The 16,676-nt window shown below is 39.6% G+C and overlaps 1 protein-coding gene across 6 annotated transcripts in view; it reads right to left on the minus strand.

The window, feature by feature from the left end:
- Positions 1 to 16,453, minus strand: part of Tenm2 (teneurin transmembrane protein 2) — a 1,247,217-nt gene extending 1,230,764 nt beyond the window's left edge. For 5 of the 6 annotated variants that reach the window (XM_016005141.3, XM_076578168.1, XM_006971630.4 and 2 more), the window contains exon 1: positions 15,997 to 16,453. The gene's annotated coding sequence lies outside the window, so the exon portion shown is untranslated. The remainder of the gene's footprint in view (positions 1 to 15,996) is intronic. The other variant, XM_006971632.4, reaches the window with a different exon arrangement.
- Positions 16,454 to 16,676: the final 223 nt, after the last annotated feature.

Raw genomic sequence — 16,676 nt, forward strand, 5'->3', positions numbered from 1 at the left:
TCCCAGTAATGGGACTAGGGGATGTCTCTGACTTTTATCCCTGCACTTGGGATCCTTGTCCACCTGCTGGGTTGCCATGTCCAGCCTTGATATGAGGGTTTATGTCAGTCTTACAGTATCTTGTTAGGCCGTGTTAGCTGGATATCCCTGGGAGGCCTGTTTTTTTTTTGGTTGGGGGGAGGGGCAGAGGAGGAGTTGATTTGGGGAAGAGGGAGGTGGGGAGAGGGACCTGAATGAGTGGAAGGAGGGGCAACTTTGGTCAGGATGTAATGTATGAGAGTTAAAAAAAAGAAAGAAAACTGATTGAAGTCATTCACATACACACACACACACACACACACACACACACACACACACACACACACACACTTCCTCAAAGGAAAAGAAAATCATACTGAGTTCACTCAATGTGAGTTTATTGAGTACATACTGTACCCGTGCAAAACAAAGGAAATGAGCCACTGTCAGTTGAAGGAGGATGGATCATCTGTATTTTTTTTTTTTGTTTTTTTTTTTTTTTGTTTTTTTCGAGACAGGGTTTCTCTGTGTAGCTTTGCGCCTTTCCTGGAACTCACTTGGTAGCCCAGGCTGGCCTCGAACTCACAGAGATCCGCCTGGCTCTGCCTCCCGAGTGCTGGGATTAAAGGCGTGCGCCACCACCGCCCGGCTTGTATTTTTTTTTTGTAGATTCACAAGTAAGTGTCTGAAACAGTTAAATTTTATATACATACACACACACACACACACACACACACACACACACACACACACACATATGCCTCAGAAAAAATGCAAGCACCTTCACTGCAGGATCAATAGGACCATGGGTTTCATGATTCAAAGTTCCTCAAGGCGTTGCTACAAATTGACAGACAGTCGCTTAGCACTTGACTTGATATGAGAAACAGTGAAAGACATGCAGACGTTGGAGTGGAGAGCCTTATCTCAAATAGTTCCATGCTGGCCAGACAAGCACCATGGCTCAAGAAGGCGAGCCAGCTCATCCATAAGTCAATTGTGAATTACTCTCTCTAAATTGGCTCCACAGCTGTGGTTTCCAATGCCTGGAGTACCCTTCAGATCACACACACACACACACACACACACACACACACACACACACACACACACACAGAGAGAGGGGGGGGGGAGTGAAAGCCTGCTTTCCCCACAAACACACACCTTTTGGCGAGCTGCCATCCCAACTTGTGGAGACGTGCAGATCTAAAAGGACCACTACTGGAACTCTATCAGAAAAATGTCACGTCGAGAGTTTGGCATAGGAGCTGCCAGCAGGCACTCAGACACATCTTATTCCAGGCCTGACCTACACAGGAGGTTTTATGAAATAACTCAGTCCTGAGACAGCCTAACGTTCTCAACTGCCTCTCCTCCAACAACAGGAATCAGGGAAATGGTGCTGTGATTTTATTTATTTTTGAAAGAAAATGGGGTTCTTGTTTTTAAGATAAACGGAGGAATCTGAGGAATAACCTACACTACTAGCCCCTTCCTTGAGATTTTAAGAAAACCAACAATCTAGCAATAGGTATGAGTTACAAAAACTGTATTTCACTCTCTCTCCAACAGCAGATATATTGCACTTTTATCTAACCCACTGAATGTAGTTGTAGAGTTAGATGTGGAAGCGAATAATAAATTCAGATAGAAGCTGATATTTCAGGGTACAGCAACAACCCTGCCTCCTGGTGACATGCTGTGTAGGTGTGATATATGTATATGTCACACACACACACACACACACACACACACACACACACACACACACTTGTGCCAATGCATGTACACATGGCTAGTGACTGGAGGAAAAAGTATTTCATCTTTGACGTGCAAGTATTACACATAAACAGAGAGAGAGAGAGATGCCATGTAGTGGTGGCACACATCTTTAATCCCAGCATTGGGAGGCAGGGGCAGGCAGATCTCTGTAAGCTTGAGGCCAGCTTTGTCTACAGAGTGAGTTCCAGGACAGGCTCCAAAGCTACACAGAGAAACCCTGTCTTGAAAACAACAACAATAACAACAACAATTAAACACAGAGAGACACGGAAAGAATACAGAGGACACACTATCATCATAGAGGATGCTAAGGATGCGTCCATTCTTAGAAGCCTGCTTCCTGGGCCTGCATCCTTGGACAATGCCTGCACTCCTATTTTACACAGATATCCTTGGGAAAATGTGTCAATCATTTTATCAGCAGGTTAACCGTGATGCTATTATCACCTGGCATAAGCTCACCATCCTGTACCTGTCTTCCCAACTCTCCTGGTTTGTGGCAAGTTCCCCAGCTTGACATTTACAACCATGGCTAAATCCTAAAGAGGGCTTAATAAAAAGATTAATTTACTCTTCCTTTCTTCACTCTCCCTCTCTCTCTGGTTTCCCCCATGAGTCACGGTTGGCCATCTACAAGAACAAAATATCTAACTGAAGAAAAGTCTCTTCCAAAGGCAGCATCTGTCTCCCTGGCAGGCTCTGCTGACAGTTGGGGCCTGGCTCTGGAGCTTTTCCTTCAAGAAGCTCTGTGGGGCTGAGCTATTAGTGGGCTCTCCTCTTCCCAGGTGCTGTTTCCTACTGGCTCTTCCCAATTGGAAAGAGGGATTTGTATATATTTATCCTTCTGAGAATCTGCTATTGTGTAAATATCTCCAGTTGAGACCCCCGTGGGAAGCCACACAGGACAAGGGAGCTCTTGCATTTCTCTTCTTGCAGAACCTCCATCAAATAGCTTAGCAATTCCCAAGGGTCTGCTCCTGGGTATTATTATGTAAGCAGTTTCTCCTTCAGAAAGAGAAAGAGATGCGTAGAGACACTGAAATAAAAATGCCCACAGCTCTCTAAGGGAATTTCAAAATAGCAACTTTCTTAAATACCAAGGAAAATACCTGGTTCTTCTCCAAATCCAAAGATAGCCTGTGGTAGATGGAGAAGTAGATGGTGGAATGGGGGCGGGGGATGGGCAAGGAGGCAAGGGGGACCATGAATGACACTAGGAAATATAAACTACCCCAAGTCACGCAGCAAGCCTGAGCTGAGGAATTTCTGTCACTTTGGCAATTTAGTGAAAAATACTTAGATAAAGCCATTCTGCATTTTGTTTGGAAAGTGCCTCAGGTGGGGGCATGATTGCAGAGCCACGGTATTCTAGGCTTGGCACATCTGTCTCGTTCTAATTTGGAGCTTAAAAACCTTTCTGTCAGGTTCTCCCTCTCCTTCAAAATTTCTTCTCAAAAAAAATTTTTTTCTTTTCAAACAATGACTCAAGCCTTAAAACCTCTGGAGGCTCTGAATTCTTAAAAAAAAAAAAATAGAGATTGTCTTCTGCTGCTCCCAAGTCTCCTCATAGTTCAGAAGAAAACAGGGAGCAGCCCGGGAGGCCAGCTCTCTGTGGCTTGAGGTGCTCTCCAGTTCCCCGGAATCACGTGAGATAAAACGTGTTTGGGATCAATTATCAATAACCTTCTTGTGGAAAGCAAAAGTCATTGAAACTTAAGACTTAAGCATTTAAGAGAATCCAGGAGCTCCTTGAATTTAACATTTTCTAAGAATAAACACAGAGCAAAAGATTAAACCTTCAAAGATCACACTTATGTAAGTCAGACAACAAGGAAGAGCTCCGCAGCGGAAGGCTTGATCTCAAACAAAGTTGGGAAGAGAGGATTCTGCATGAAACTGCTCCTCTGGCTAGACCGCTTTTGTTTACAATAAGAAGTAGAGTTTGGACCCATTACATATTCTTTCTTAGGTTTTCCTAGTGAATTGAGGTTGTTAAAGTAACACTGTAATTATCTTTTATCGATGGCGTGATTTATTTATAATATAAAATTTTCTTTTACATTTTTAAGTTATAATAATTCATTGTTCTCCTTAATAGTAAAATAATGGAATATAGAACAAATATTTATCTCATCATTTCTTCTCAAGAATTCTCTGATGATGCATTGATTTTATATATATGTATATGTACACATATACATATATGTATATGTAATATATATATCACATTTTGTTTTAAAGATTTAAAGTTTTTTCAGTTTTAAAGGTCATATTTAGAATGGATCCAACTATGAATATGAATGAGTTGGAGGCTACGCCTAAAGCTGGTGCCTTTTCAAGTAAAAAAAGACTTACTAATAGTTCCATTTGTTTTCCATTAAAAATCTCCTCATTGTATTCACAGCAATCCACATGGCAGTATCTGAGGCTGCTTGGACAAAGCATTTGCTTTGTGTGTATCAGATGCAAAATTTACTTAAATTCCAGATAATTACAAGTGCATCTGCTAGGCTTTGTCACTGGTCTATACGAACATTTTCACAGTGTATACAAAGAGCAATTACCCAACAACTAAAGAAAAAGAAACAGTGATTTCTGAAAATTATAGCCAGCTTCTTTATCAAGGAATAAGTTTGTGCTAAAAGAATACAACCCCAAAACACTTAAAAAAAAAAAAAAAAAGCTTTCACTCACACCACATACATTATCTACAAAGAACAAAAAAGGAGCCTTTTCAACTGTTAAATTACTAGGTATGAAACAAGGATAACTGCAATTTCAAATAAAATCATCTCACAAAACATTAAAGTTCCCCTGGAAAAGGGTGGGGGCACAAAATATCCCAACAACACAAACACATTTAAACCATTTTTGATGCAGTGGTAAATGGTCTCATTCTCTGTTCATGACAAAATGTTGCAAAAATAGTCACTTACCCTATTTCTCATCAATTCTGAGTTCTCTAATTTGAAATATAAGTTCATAGAATCAAGAACATCAAAACAGAGAAGATCTGAAAATAAAATTCGAAAGTATTGGCTGTATACATTTAAGTACTCAATTCAAGGTCTGCCTATGGAACACCAATTGGGCCATTTGATCAACAGCTCTTTCTCTCTTTCCTCCCCCCACCCTTTCTTCCCCCTTGCTTTCTTTTAACTTCATGCACAATCCCATTTCAACTGTCACACTCTACACAGCCAGCCTTCCTTCAAAGCCCAATCCAATTTTCAGACTTTTACACCTCATGCCAGCTAAACAACATCAACGGCCCTCCTGTAAAAAAGGCCTAATAGAGTAGATCTGTTCTCTTTCTTTCTTTCTTTCTTTCTTTCTTTCTTTCTTTCTTTCTTTCTTTCTTTCTTTCTTTCTTTCTTTCAAAGAAACTTGCAAAGCTATCCACAATGGTCACAATAGTAGCGTAGGAATAGTTTCAGAGAGAGAGAGAGCTATTTAACACTGACAAATTTTTGTGACCTTTGACTTATATGGAATCCATCAGTTTTGTGGTCACTGATTTCCTTTTCCACCTTCATTTAAATATCTTCATTATCATTCTGTAAAATGTATTATGTTACTGGTCAAAGCTATTCGTCAGTAAAAAGCCATCTTCATATTCCCCAAACTGGAAAATCATCATTATCATTAATATTTCATAGAACTGCATTAAATGAGACAATATTCAATATTTAACTATCTAATCCTACAGTAATTTATATTAGAAAATACCAACCATGTGAGAATTCAGCCAGTCAGATTATTTTATTGGATGAACCTTTGTCGTTATTAATAACACTTCAGTGTCTCATATTTTTTCAGCACAGAGTGTAACATCCAAGGACTGAAAGTGATTTTGTTTCTAATTAATTCTCAAAATCCTTGGGAGACAGTGATGGAAGGATAAATATATTAATTCAGAATTGAAGAATTAAAGGCTGAGCCTTCAGAAGCAAAAGTTGTATCTGGGATACGGATTACTTGTGTGGGTCCCGTACCTCACTGGGTTTACTAATAATTTAGTAAGAGGCAGAATGCTTTAAACCTCAGAGAATCTGAACACACAAGTAAAAGGAAATTCAGTTGTATCCCTTTCAAGTGCCACAATTATTCTTATTTCAAATTGACAAATCGAGGCATAGTTTGTATGATATTTCATGCACAAATCATGTGGCTGATTGGTTTACTGGCTATTGTTGGGCCATCCAGCTGATCCCTCTATCCTCTGCACAAATTCTTTCTACCTTCTACCTAGCTGTTTGTGAACTTTGAATATTCGCAATTGGACAAAGATTGGTCCATTGCAGGTAATTTATATTTAACTTTGGCATAAGAAGAGTTTGAGTGAATAACATTTTACTAAGATTCCTGGTAATGAGAAAATGAACTATATAAGTTACATATTTTAGATTGGTGCATGTTTATGAAAATCAAAAACCTTGTGCTTAGTAATTTTATAATCAGGAATAGCCTCTAATTTGTCTTATGAAACAAAAGATCTTCATGTTACTATTGACTTTTCAAGTGCATATTCTGAGGTACTTGTTATACATCACCTAAGATCCTATAGCTCAATATAGAGAATAATAAAGTATATTGAAGGATTTTTGTTTACATGTTTTATTGACTCCCTTCTTTCAGTCTGAAGAAATTCTGTTTATCTTCTATAGACTGTCCACTGTTGTCTCACGGTATGGAACACAAAAGAGTCAGCCTCAACAGCTTAGAGTTTTAGTAAGAGCGGTGCGACCACCACAGAAAGACAAGTCAACATTAATTGGATGGGATACATCAGCCTAGGACTTTGAATAGGAAACCAGGAAGCCTCAGAATCAAGGGCAGAGTGATTGTCCACTTGCACATGATTGGTGCAAAGACATACACTTCTAGTGGTAACAGCAATGGCAGTGTAAGCTCAATTGCTAGTGCAAAAGACACGTTGGGCTCCAGCAGAGCTACGGAGCCCAGGGACAGCAGCAGTGGGCTTGGTCTCCCATCTTTCTCAGAGTTCCTGAGAATCTGATCAGCCTTCTTACCCAAGATTATCCTCTCTCCCTCACAGTGAGAACACAACCTGATTCCGAATACAAAACATTTCAAACCATTTCAGTTAATTATATAATAAAGTATGGAAATAAAGATGTGTTTCAATATTGTGAATTGAAAAAAAAATATCGCTTATCAAAAAGACTTGCATCCAGAAGGACCCCAACAGTCGCTGATAAACTATCTCATAAGTATTTAGACATTCTCATAACCGACCAACCAAAAAGAAATGAGCCAAGTGCCTAAGTTTAAGAGAAGAACACACCATCGATGGCTCTACATATTTTTTCACCCATTGCTTCTCCAATTCAAACAGTCAAGGAACAGATGATGGAAAAGAAATTTGGATGGTTTGGCTACTATTTGCTGGAAATGAGTTATGAACATCTTGAAAGTCACAGTCAAAATGAGCATAAATCATGAAGCTGACAGGGGATCTCAAAAGTCAGAGCAGACTGACCAAAGTCCAGGAAGCTATTACCTGGGGCCTCAGAAAGGGTCACAGTGCCTCCATGCACTCTTCCTTTACCATCTACTTTCAAGCTAGTCACCTCATGCTTTTCAAGAACATTACCCTTCCTTCAAATGACTGATAAGAGATAAATTTGTGAGCATTATCACGTGAAAAGTAAACCCCAGAACTTGCATATTAACCCTGTGATTTCATGTTGAGGAAAGAGATCTTTAGAGACGAGTTTTCACCCTTGGGATGTGAGAAATGAATTAGCATTTTCTCCTTTTTCCAGTTTCTGGAATTGTCAAAATTATCTTCTTGATCTCTTTTTTTTTTCTTTTTTGAGGAAATCATAAGTATCACTTATGAACAATGTAAATGGATAGCTTGGGGTATGCAGTGACTTAGCCACTCACTCACTGACTCACATCACACAGGTAAGAGGCACAGACTCTGCAAAGCTCCAGTATTAGGATTTCTTCTTATTCTTATTCAGAAACCCAGAAGTTGAGAAGGATCTGACTTCTGCAGCTAGAGACACACAGTTTAATACTCACCTTCTGGCCTCACCCTATAGGTGAGCATGCTCGTTACTAGATAGCTGAATGTTTCAAAACAAAGAAATGAAAGGAAAAGATTCCTGACCTCACCTAAAGCTATGCTTTTTGTAGAATAAATACATTTGAAGTTGCAAGGAAGGGCTTCAATGTGTGCTGTATACATACACCCAAACAAATCGGTAAATAAGTAAAATGGAAAAGGAAAGGAGCATAGTGACAAAAACTTCTGAATGTCCCTAATTAAAATCATATTTTAAACATATACACACACATCAACATAAGGTATTTTCACCTATAAACTATAAACTTCTAGCACACAAAACAGTAATCCTCATACACACATGCCCTAAACTGTGTATGATTCTGTGTGTACCCCATGGGGGCTTAATAAACACTTATGAATTGACTGACAAGAGAAAAACCAAGAAATGACAACCTTCAGGGTAGCCGTAACACAATTTTAACTTGAAAATTGCCCAGAAATAGACTTCACAATCTATGGGAACATACACAAATCATATAAAAAAGAAGTGGTGCCCCTCATATACCTAGACTGGCCTTAGGGAATAGCTTAGTGAAAAATCGCTGCTGTGGGAAAGAGAGTTCAGCCTCTGTATCTATTTACTGTTTGGCTTCTGCAGCGAATCCAGCTACAAGCAACATTTATTCTGTAATAAAAGGTATTATAAGATCATGTTTAACATTAAGATTAGAAGGAATACAAAGTTGTGCTCAATCTTTAACACGTTTCTCAGAGTCTACAAGGATCACCTACCCTTCCTTTCAAGTCTCAAGATTCATGTTGCCATTTTAATTTCTTTGCAGAAAAAAAAGTAAAGAAAAAAAATTGTAATCTCTAATGCTGAAATAGCTCTTCAATAGAAGCTTTCCTAAACAAATGGAAATTAGTAATACATCACAAATCTAACCAGCATTTTCACAAAATGACACATTCATAGTGCACCGAACTCCTGAAAACACACCTCATCCTTCATCCTGGAAGAAAGCTTTCGAATGTCTCAAGTTCCAAAGTGCTGTTTTCTTCCCCGAAGTTCATATTCACTTCCTACCTTGGGTGATCAGAATGGGCCAGACATAACAATTTACCAGTCCTTTTGGGTGAAGAGTGATTATTAATAACATTCCTCCTATCAATTTGGTTTTGCCAAATCTCTGAAACAGTGACTAGTTCAGCCACTGCCTACTTTGAAGAGCCATTTCTTTCCACCTTAGTAGATTTCCAAAAATATGATGAGAAGTGGGGGCGGCAGAATAAGAGAGAAACTATACTGAAGATTTATGCCGTTAGATTGATAGGGTAAAACAAGAGAAATAACCAGGATTAGTTGCAGAGGGAATCTTAAGTGAAAATACTCAAGAGAAATAATAAAAGCCTGCTTATGTACCATCAAAGGCCAAATACAAGCACCTCCTTTAAATGTAGCAATGCTGACTTAGCATTGGCCTATTTGAGCTATTTACAACCACAATAAAACTTTGCACACACCATCTTATTCCTGTCTTTAGTACCACCTTATTCTCTCTGTTTCTCCCATCCTGGAACTGAAAAGCAAATGCAGGGTCTTGTGCTTGCTGGACAAGTGCTCTGCCATTGAGTTCACCTTATTTGTCATACCCATTCAGCCCCTTATATTGCTAATACCCCCTCCCTTTTGTCCCCCAACTCACAATCTCTCTCCAGGATGAGCTTGATCATCTGCTTGGTTAGAAAATTGAGTCTGTTTTCCAATCTACACTTTCAACATCTAAATCACTACATGTTTCCAAGAGTATAAAGCATGCTAGATTTCTTAAGGATATCGATTGTGTAGGAAAGTTACTGCTTCCAGATTTCCTGACCTTTCCTATGTCAACACAGACACACCTTGATTTTCAAATGATATCTTTCAGATTTTGGATTCTCACCGTACTGCAAGGGGAAAGGACACGTTGATTTTGCCTCCTGTTTATTTTCTTGGCTGCCTCATGTAGCTGTGAGATTGATGATTGATCGTTTTTCCACACTCACCCACAGCCTTTTTTGTAGCCACATATAAATTTGCCAATGGGTAATTAAGCAGCAGACACATCCAATAAATATAATAAATAAATTTGATTTTTCCCCTTCTTAGTAATTGGTTTCATCTGACTGAGTCTGATGGCATGTAGGGATATATAAACAGGATTAGGAAAGAGAAAAATTAGATGCTGGGTCATATGAATTGTACAGCCCTAACCACTGTGAAATGTCTCTGTAATATCTATGTTATTCTTGGGGTTAAAATAGAGAGAAGCAGGTTATCTTTTCCCAAGACATTTCAGTGAAGTTAAAAATAAAACTGGAGGCAAGAGCATTAGTGTAAGAAAAGGTTAACCAACTACAGAGCTTCTTTTCCTTTCTTAAGTGCCCTCTTCCCAAACACCCACTGCCCTTCTCTTGTTCCATCACTAAACTAGTGCTGGTAGTTCCAGACCTTGACTGAGGTCTCCAAGTAAAGTTATCACATCAGACAGGGCTACGTGAATAGAAAGGACTTGGATAGACTAGGAGACAAAAAGGTGCCCAGATATTTGTGCACAATTACTGCCTGTGCAAATGCTACAGGACACGAAATGAAATCATTTTTCCCATACACCCTACACACACAAAGAAAAGGGCATTGTCTTACATTGTAAAGAAAGTGCCCACTTCCATTCCCATTTGATTTCTTGGATATCATTTTGAGAGCAGATTGCTCTTGCCACCATAGGCACAGTACCTGACTTGTCTCTGGAATCCTAATATTGAATATTGAAGGAATAAACTTGGGTAAAGACTAAAATGTACTGTGGTACAGTTTTCATTTTTCTGTGTGTCTTCTAAGTAATCTCTGCTGAAAAAATGTAGTATATATTCAAATGCCCTAATGTCCCTGATGCCTTCAAAATGAGCATGGTTAATATTTAAAAATGAGCTGCAAAGAGTCTGTAGTAATAAGTATGATTTTGGATGTACAAATATACAGATTACTATAGGCATAGACATAGATAGCTTCTATAATACTGTCTCATCATTAGAAATAATTTAAAAACTTAATTTTTCAGCATTTAGAATGGAATCTTGATGTAGCTTTAAAAAATGATACTAAGTGCTTACATTTTTTTTAAATGGTTATTTTGCACAACTGGATTTTCTTAATCTCTGCCCAAATGAGGTCTATTTCAGTATACCTTTCCTACATATGCTCTTATTCCTCTCCTTAAAGCAGAAGAGATATCAAAACATTAGATATCAGTTAAGCCCTAAGCAATAATTTTTTTTAAAAAAACCACAGCATTTAAATATAAGTTCCTACAAAAAGAACCCTGTCCCCTGTAAAATTTAGAATTGGGATATCACCCTGAGTATCAACTTTATTGCTTTGATATGACTAATACTCTCCAACTTTAGCTTTACCTTCTAGTAGGTAAACATTAAGGAACCTAAATAAGTTAATAAATTTATGACTTATTCTTTTGAACCATATTCTCAACTATATCATTTGACAGGGTACAAAACTCCATTTTCTATAAACTTACAGTAAGCACAAAGGACATTTCCAATGACGATGTATAATGCAAAATGTCTAAACTTATAAAAAACAAAACAAAACAAGCCAAAGCTTATAAAGCACTAAGTAGCTTACTGATTAAAGCAATAAAATGTACTTTCTGGAAGCTAAGTTTTAAACTTTTGTAAATCTACCTTGCCTTTTACTGCATTGAAAAGAACGAACAAGCAGAAAAACTTCATATTTGTGTCTCAAAATATGTGACAGAGCTACCTCAGCGAAGACAGAGCAGCAGGAGGGACAGTTCCCCAACCCGGGAGATCTGCAGGCAGACACAATCCCCTTCCCAACTGCAGGCCAGTCCAGAACTGGGCACCTCAAAGGAACCAAGTCTCTTCCCAAACACCCAGCACTGCATTTCTTCAAGACAGACTTGACTGTTTAGCACTTCTCATGTGTGCACACTCTAGCAGGGGCACACACTGTTAGGAATATGAGGGATGCTGTCAACTGGTCCGTTCAAGTCACATTGTCTCAGGGGAGGGGTTGTGGAACTCCTTACCGAGAGAAATAGATTTTACTTTAACATACCACTGGCATTGTTTTGTTTGGATTTCTCTTTATTAAGCTTACTGAGTTAAAACACCTGCTCTCTTTTCACTCACAGCACAGCCAACTACGCCCCCTCCCCCCCAATCCCGAGAATTCCTCTTGCCTATAAAGATTGCAATTTTATGTCCAGGACAGATGGACCAATGAAAGAGTTTCAGAAAAAAAAAAAAAGGAACTTCATCTGTGGACTAGTTCTCAGAGTTCTTCACTTTTTGCTATGCAGCAACTGATTTTTGAGAGCTGCACTACTTCAAGTTCAGAATCACAAGGTAGTCTATACAATATACTAGATTGTTCAGGGACACATAGGTTTAAAGAAAGAAATGTATGCTTCTATAGCTTCTAGAGCCTTTTGAAAAAATTAGTAGCACAACTATTAGTTCATCTAAAATAATTACATTAAGAAGTGTTTTGTCTTTCTTACCTGGGAAAAGAGACCAAGATAGTAGAAATAACTGTATGTTGCTAGTTGTACATATTACTAAACAATGTGACTATTTCTTATATAAATCAAACTAAAACCAAGAAATACAAAGGATACTTTAGCAAAGCTGCTATTGGCTCTCAGCAGAAGAAATTCCATAAAATTACTGATATATTTAAAAAACATTAAATTCATTATTTCCTACTTACAAAATTTATCTCATTTAATGAAATACCAATACCCATCTTTTCACTGAAAATGTATTTTAAAACTGCAAGTATTTAGGTGCTATCTGATGGCTGAAAGTCTGCTCCACCTCTTCAGAGAGTGGAATGGAGAGTGTGAACACATAAGGGTTACCAAGAGTCAGCAGCAGATCGAAGAATAAAACTGTTGCTCCGTGCAAAGTAATGAGGAAAAGAAAAGATGCTTTGTCCACAGCCATGTGTGAGGTAAGCAGTTTGATAGTAAGTTTTCCCTCTCCAAATCTCACTATCAGTTTAACTTGCAGCCCTCAGATGGGGAAGGATTTAAAAAAAAAAAAAAAAGCCCTTGGAAATGACCTTGATCATATTTCACCAGAAATCACTTCTCAAAATCAGTCTGCACAAAAGGGAAAACTAGGAAGGAGCTAGGCTAGACAGTGCAGGTGCTCCTGAAAAGCACACAGTTAGTTCAAAGTTCCTTTCACTAACACAAGGAAAGGGAATTGCAATTAATTTTAAGAAACATTCAGGAGGTCTAGCATAATCAACATGTTGGACATGCAGAGAAACCTCCATTCCCATATAGATGCAAGCAGGAACTCTAACAATAGAGTCAGACATAATTGTCAAGGTCTGTGAATCCAGTCTCAGACACCTGTCCTTCTACACAGCCCCCTTGCCAAAAAAGAAGTTACTTTCTCCAGGAAGTGCAAGGCTTTTGCACATACTGAAATGCCACAGGAATACCAACTGAAAGTAAACTCTCTAATTTACCAACAAGCCCGTCAAGATGATGATACTATTTTGATACATTAACTTGAAATCAACATCAGGCACACGAATTAAAGGCTCTTAGTGAAGATTTAATAATAAGCTTAATGATAATAATAAACCCATCAACCACACCAACAAGCCACAGACATGCTACGACAGAGAACCACATTAGAGCAACTGAAAATCCAGTTCATTGAATAGTGGTATAGCTTGCCATTGAGTTGAAAACATGGAGGTGTTGAATATTTTAACACAAAATATCAGAGCGTTTTAGAAGTTGCCAGGAAACTAGAAGTCCACAGAGGGGTGGGGTAGAGAAAAACAAAACAAAACAGAAAACAACCTCAACAGGAAAGAAATGTGTTCTTAAAAATAAACAGTCCTGGCTTCCTCTATAGTGAAGATGCCGAGAAGGAAGCTAATTGTGATGTTTGTATATAAAGGTGTGCTTTGAATATGTACCAATTAGATGGTTTGCCCCATGGGCCCATCAAAAGAGTCCTCAACGTGGTGGTCAGCTATCTCTTAGTGCCCAATGGTTGTGGGTGTTGTGGACTACTACTGTAGCTGCTCAGCATGGGATGCACTGCCCTGGGTTTGGTCTTAGAAGGAGAATACTAAGATGTTTTGGATGCCTTAGTTTCAGAGGATTGGGGGTTACTATGTGAATGCATTTTTGTTTCTTTATGATTCATACAAGCAAATCCTTCAGTCAAAAACTGTTCTAAATGAATAGAAGCGGAGTGTTTTTCTCCTCCAATTTAATCAAAATGGTAAACTCAAGGGTCCATGAAAATATTTTAAAACGGCAACATTGCCATCTCAAGAGAGTCCTGAATAAACAGCACTCTCTTTCCAAATAAGATGCCTCATTTTTTATTAGTAGGATACAAAGGCAGAAATAAGGTTTAGATCTCAGGAATTTTAAGAATGGCTTTTTTCAACCTTAGGGGAAACAGAACAGGTGAACCTGCAAGGTGGTTTAAGGGAGATTTGCTCTAACAAACAAAGCCTGACTCTAATAACAGAGCCTGACTACTTGAGTTAATTTACAGCTGGTTTTATTCTTCAGTCCTGAATATACTATGCTACCTTCTGCAGTTCTCCCAACACCAGCTAAGTTTACATTAAAGCGAAGTTTAACAGTATTATGGCAAGCCATGCTCCCTAGGCAGCCTGCTGCTCTTGAGGTGACTACTACACCGTAGAGGCAGTCTTCTTTACAGAATAATATTCTCCCTGTACAAAACCACATGTGCCTCAGTGGAGCATTCCTAACCTGGGTCTCCTCATCTGAGTTTAGAGCCCCGTGCATTTGGGGGTGATAATGTGCAAGCACGGCCCTCCTCTCTACTGTACAGCTCCTACATACCACCAGTGTATTTCTACATGGCTTAGCAGAAAATTTCCAACCCTAAACCCATTTCCTTCTGAATCGCTGATTTGCCTTTACTTATTGACCCTTCAATTTTTCTACTCAACTGGAACTGAAAACTTAAGGAGGAACAAAAAAGACAAATGAAATATTGTAACTACCCAGAACCCTCTAAAGGACTCAAATTATTTGATGGCATTAAAGAACTATTATATGTGATATTAAAAATAATGTTTAAAATGGACCCTGGCAGCAAGGGTGATGGAGTGAATTCTGTTTTTAAGGAAGAGTAAGGGTCCAATTTGCATGCATTACACTGGCTATTTTAAATAATTTCATTCCATGTGTATAGCAGAAACTACTCTCCTTCTCCCCAATTGACAAGATACCACTTCAAGTAAGAGCTGAGAGAGGGCTGGTCTGAGGTTAGCAAGCTCTGTATGTCTCACAATTGTGAATAAAACAATGCCAGCATCCTCCCTGCTTCTTCAAAACCCCAAATTTATTATTAAGTAAATTTAACCATAGCTCAGTCAGTGGAGTGATGCACTGAGCCACTTATCTGTTTATTATCTTTTCAAGCCACATGAAAAGCCGTGTCTATTATTGCTTCCTGCAAATCTGCAGCAGTGTAATGCAAAACAGCATTTTTAAAGAAATTCTCTTTCGGAATGCAAAGGATTCTTCCTGCAATTTTGAATATTTTAGCCAGCGTGTACCATACAGTAGGTCTGGAATCACTGGCATCGGTCATGCTGTTAAAACTGAGTCAAAACGCATTGTAATCCCGGAGAGCGATAACCTTAAACATGAATGCAATGTTAAAATGAATCCTAAAAGAATCCCTATAATTGCGATGAACATTAGAGAGAAAGCGGCAAGTCCTTCTGCAGGGAAATAACAGCCGGTTCTACCAATCTTTCCCCTCCCCGCCCCCAAACTCATGCAACTAATGATGACCTCCCGAAGTGCCGAATTTAAATGTTCCAGCATTCATCTGAGGATGAAGGGAGAAAGAAAAAAAAAATAAGAAAAAAAAATACACAGAAAACCATGAAACAAGTTGCAAACTGCACAAACGCAAGGCGAGGGAGAGAAAACTGCAGCGATTCAGGAGCGATTGCAGAATGAAGAGCAACAGAACGGAAACGAGGAAGAAAGAAAAAAGAGGGGAAAAAAGCCTTAAGCATTAAAGAGTAAGAAGTGAAAAACATTTACCAGCAGCTCGGTCAGTAGCTTCGCTCCCTGACACCATCTACATAGAGAGAGAACTTAGCCTAGAGTCTTCGGTCCCAGCTCGCTTTGGAGCAAAATTCCTTCACTTCGAGGGGGCAACACACACCCTCCAGAAAGAGAGAGAGGGAAAGAAGGGGAAAAAAAAATAATCCCAAAGACCTAGCCAGGCTTTCTCCCTCCTCCCTCTTACCCGCCCCCCAGACTCCCCAAACGGTGCTCGCTGCTTCTGCACAGTTCAGGCTTTGCTGCGGAGGCGCCGCTGCCGCTGCTGCCGCGGCTGCCGCTGCTGCTGCTGCTGGAACTGCTACTTCAGAAACGATTAGGAGGAGGACGCCCAAGCACGACCTGAGCCTGCGAGCCACCCAGGACCAATGTGCAACCTGCTCTGGAATCAAACCCATAACACACGCAACGCACACCCAGTGGCTCCTGCACGCGCACACACGCGCCCGCCCGCGCGCCGCACAGACACACACGCGCGCACACACATATGCACACGCGCGAGCGCGCACATACACACATGCAAACACGCGCACACACGCGCACACAGAGGCGCGGAGCTCCGCTCACCGCCCGCCCGCCCGCCCTCCCGCGCTGTCCCTCTGTGGGAAGTGAGAGCCAATCCCCGGCCCCGAGCGCGCGCACAGGCCCCGGTAGCCCCA

This window comes from Peromyscus maniculatus, chromosome 8 (assembly GCF_049852395.1).
Source record: "Peromyscus maniculatus bairdii isolate BWxNUB_F1_BW_parent chromosome 8, HU_Pman_BW_mat_3.1, whole genome shotgun sequence".
Classification (NCBI taxonomy): domain Eukaryota; kingdom Metazoa; phylum Chordata; class Mammalia; order Rodentia; family Cricetidae; genus Peromyscus; species Peromyscus maniculatus.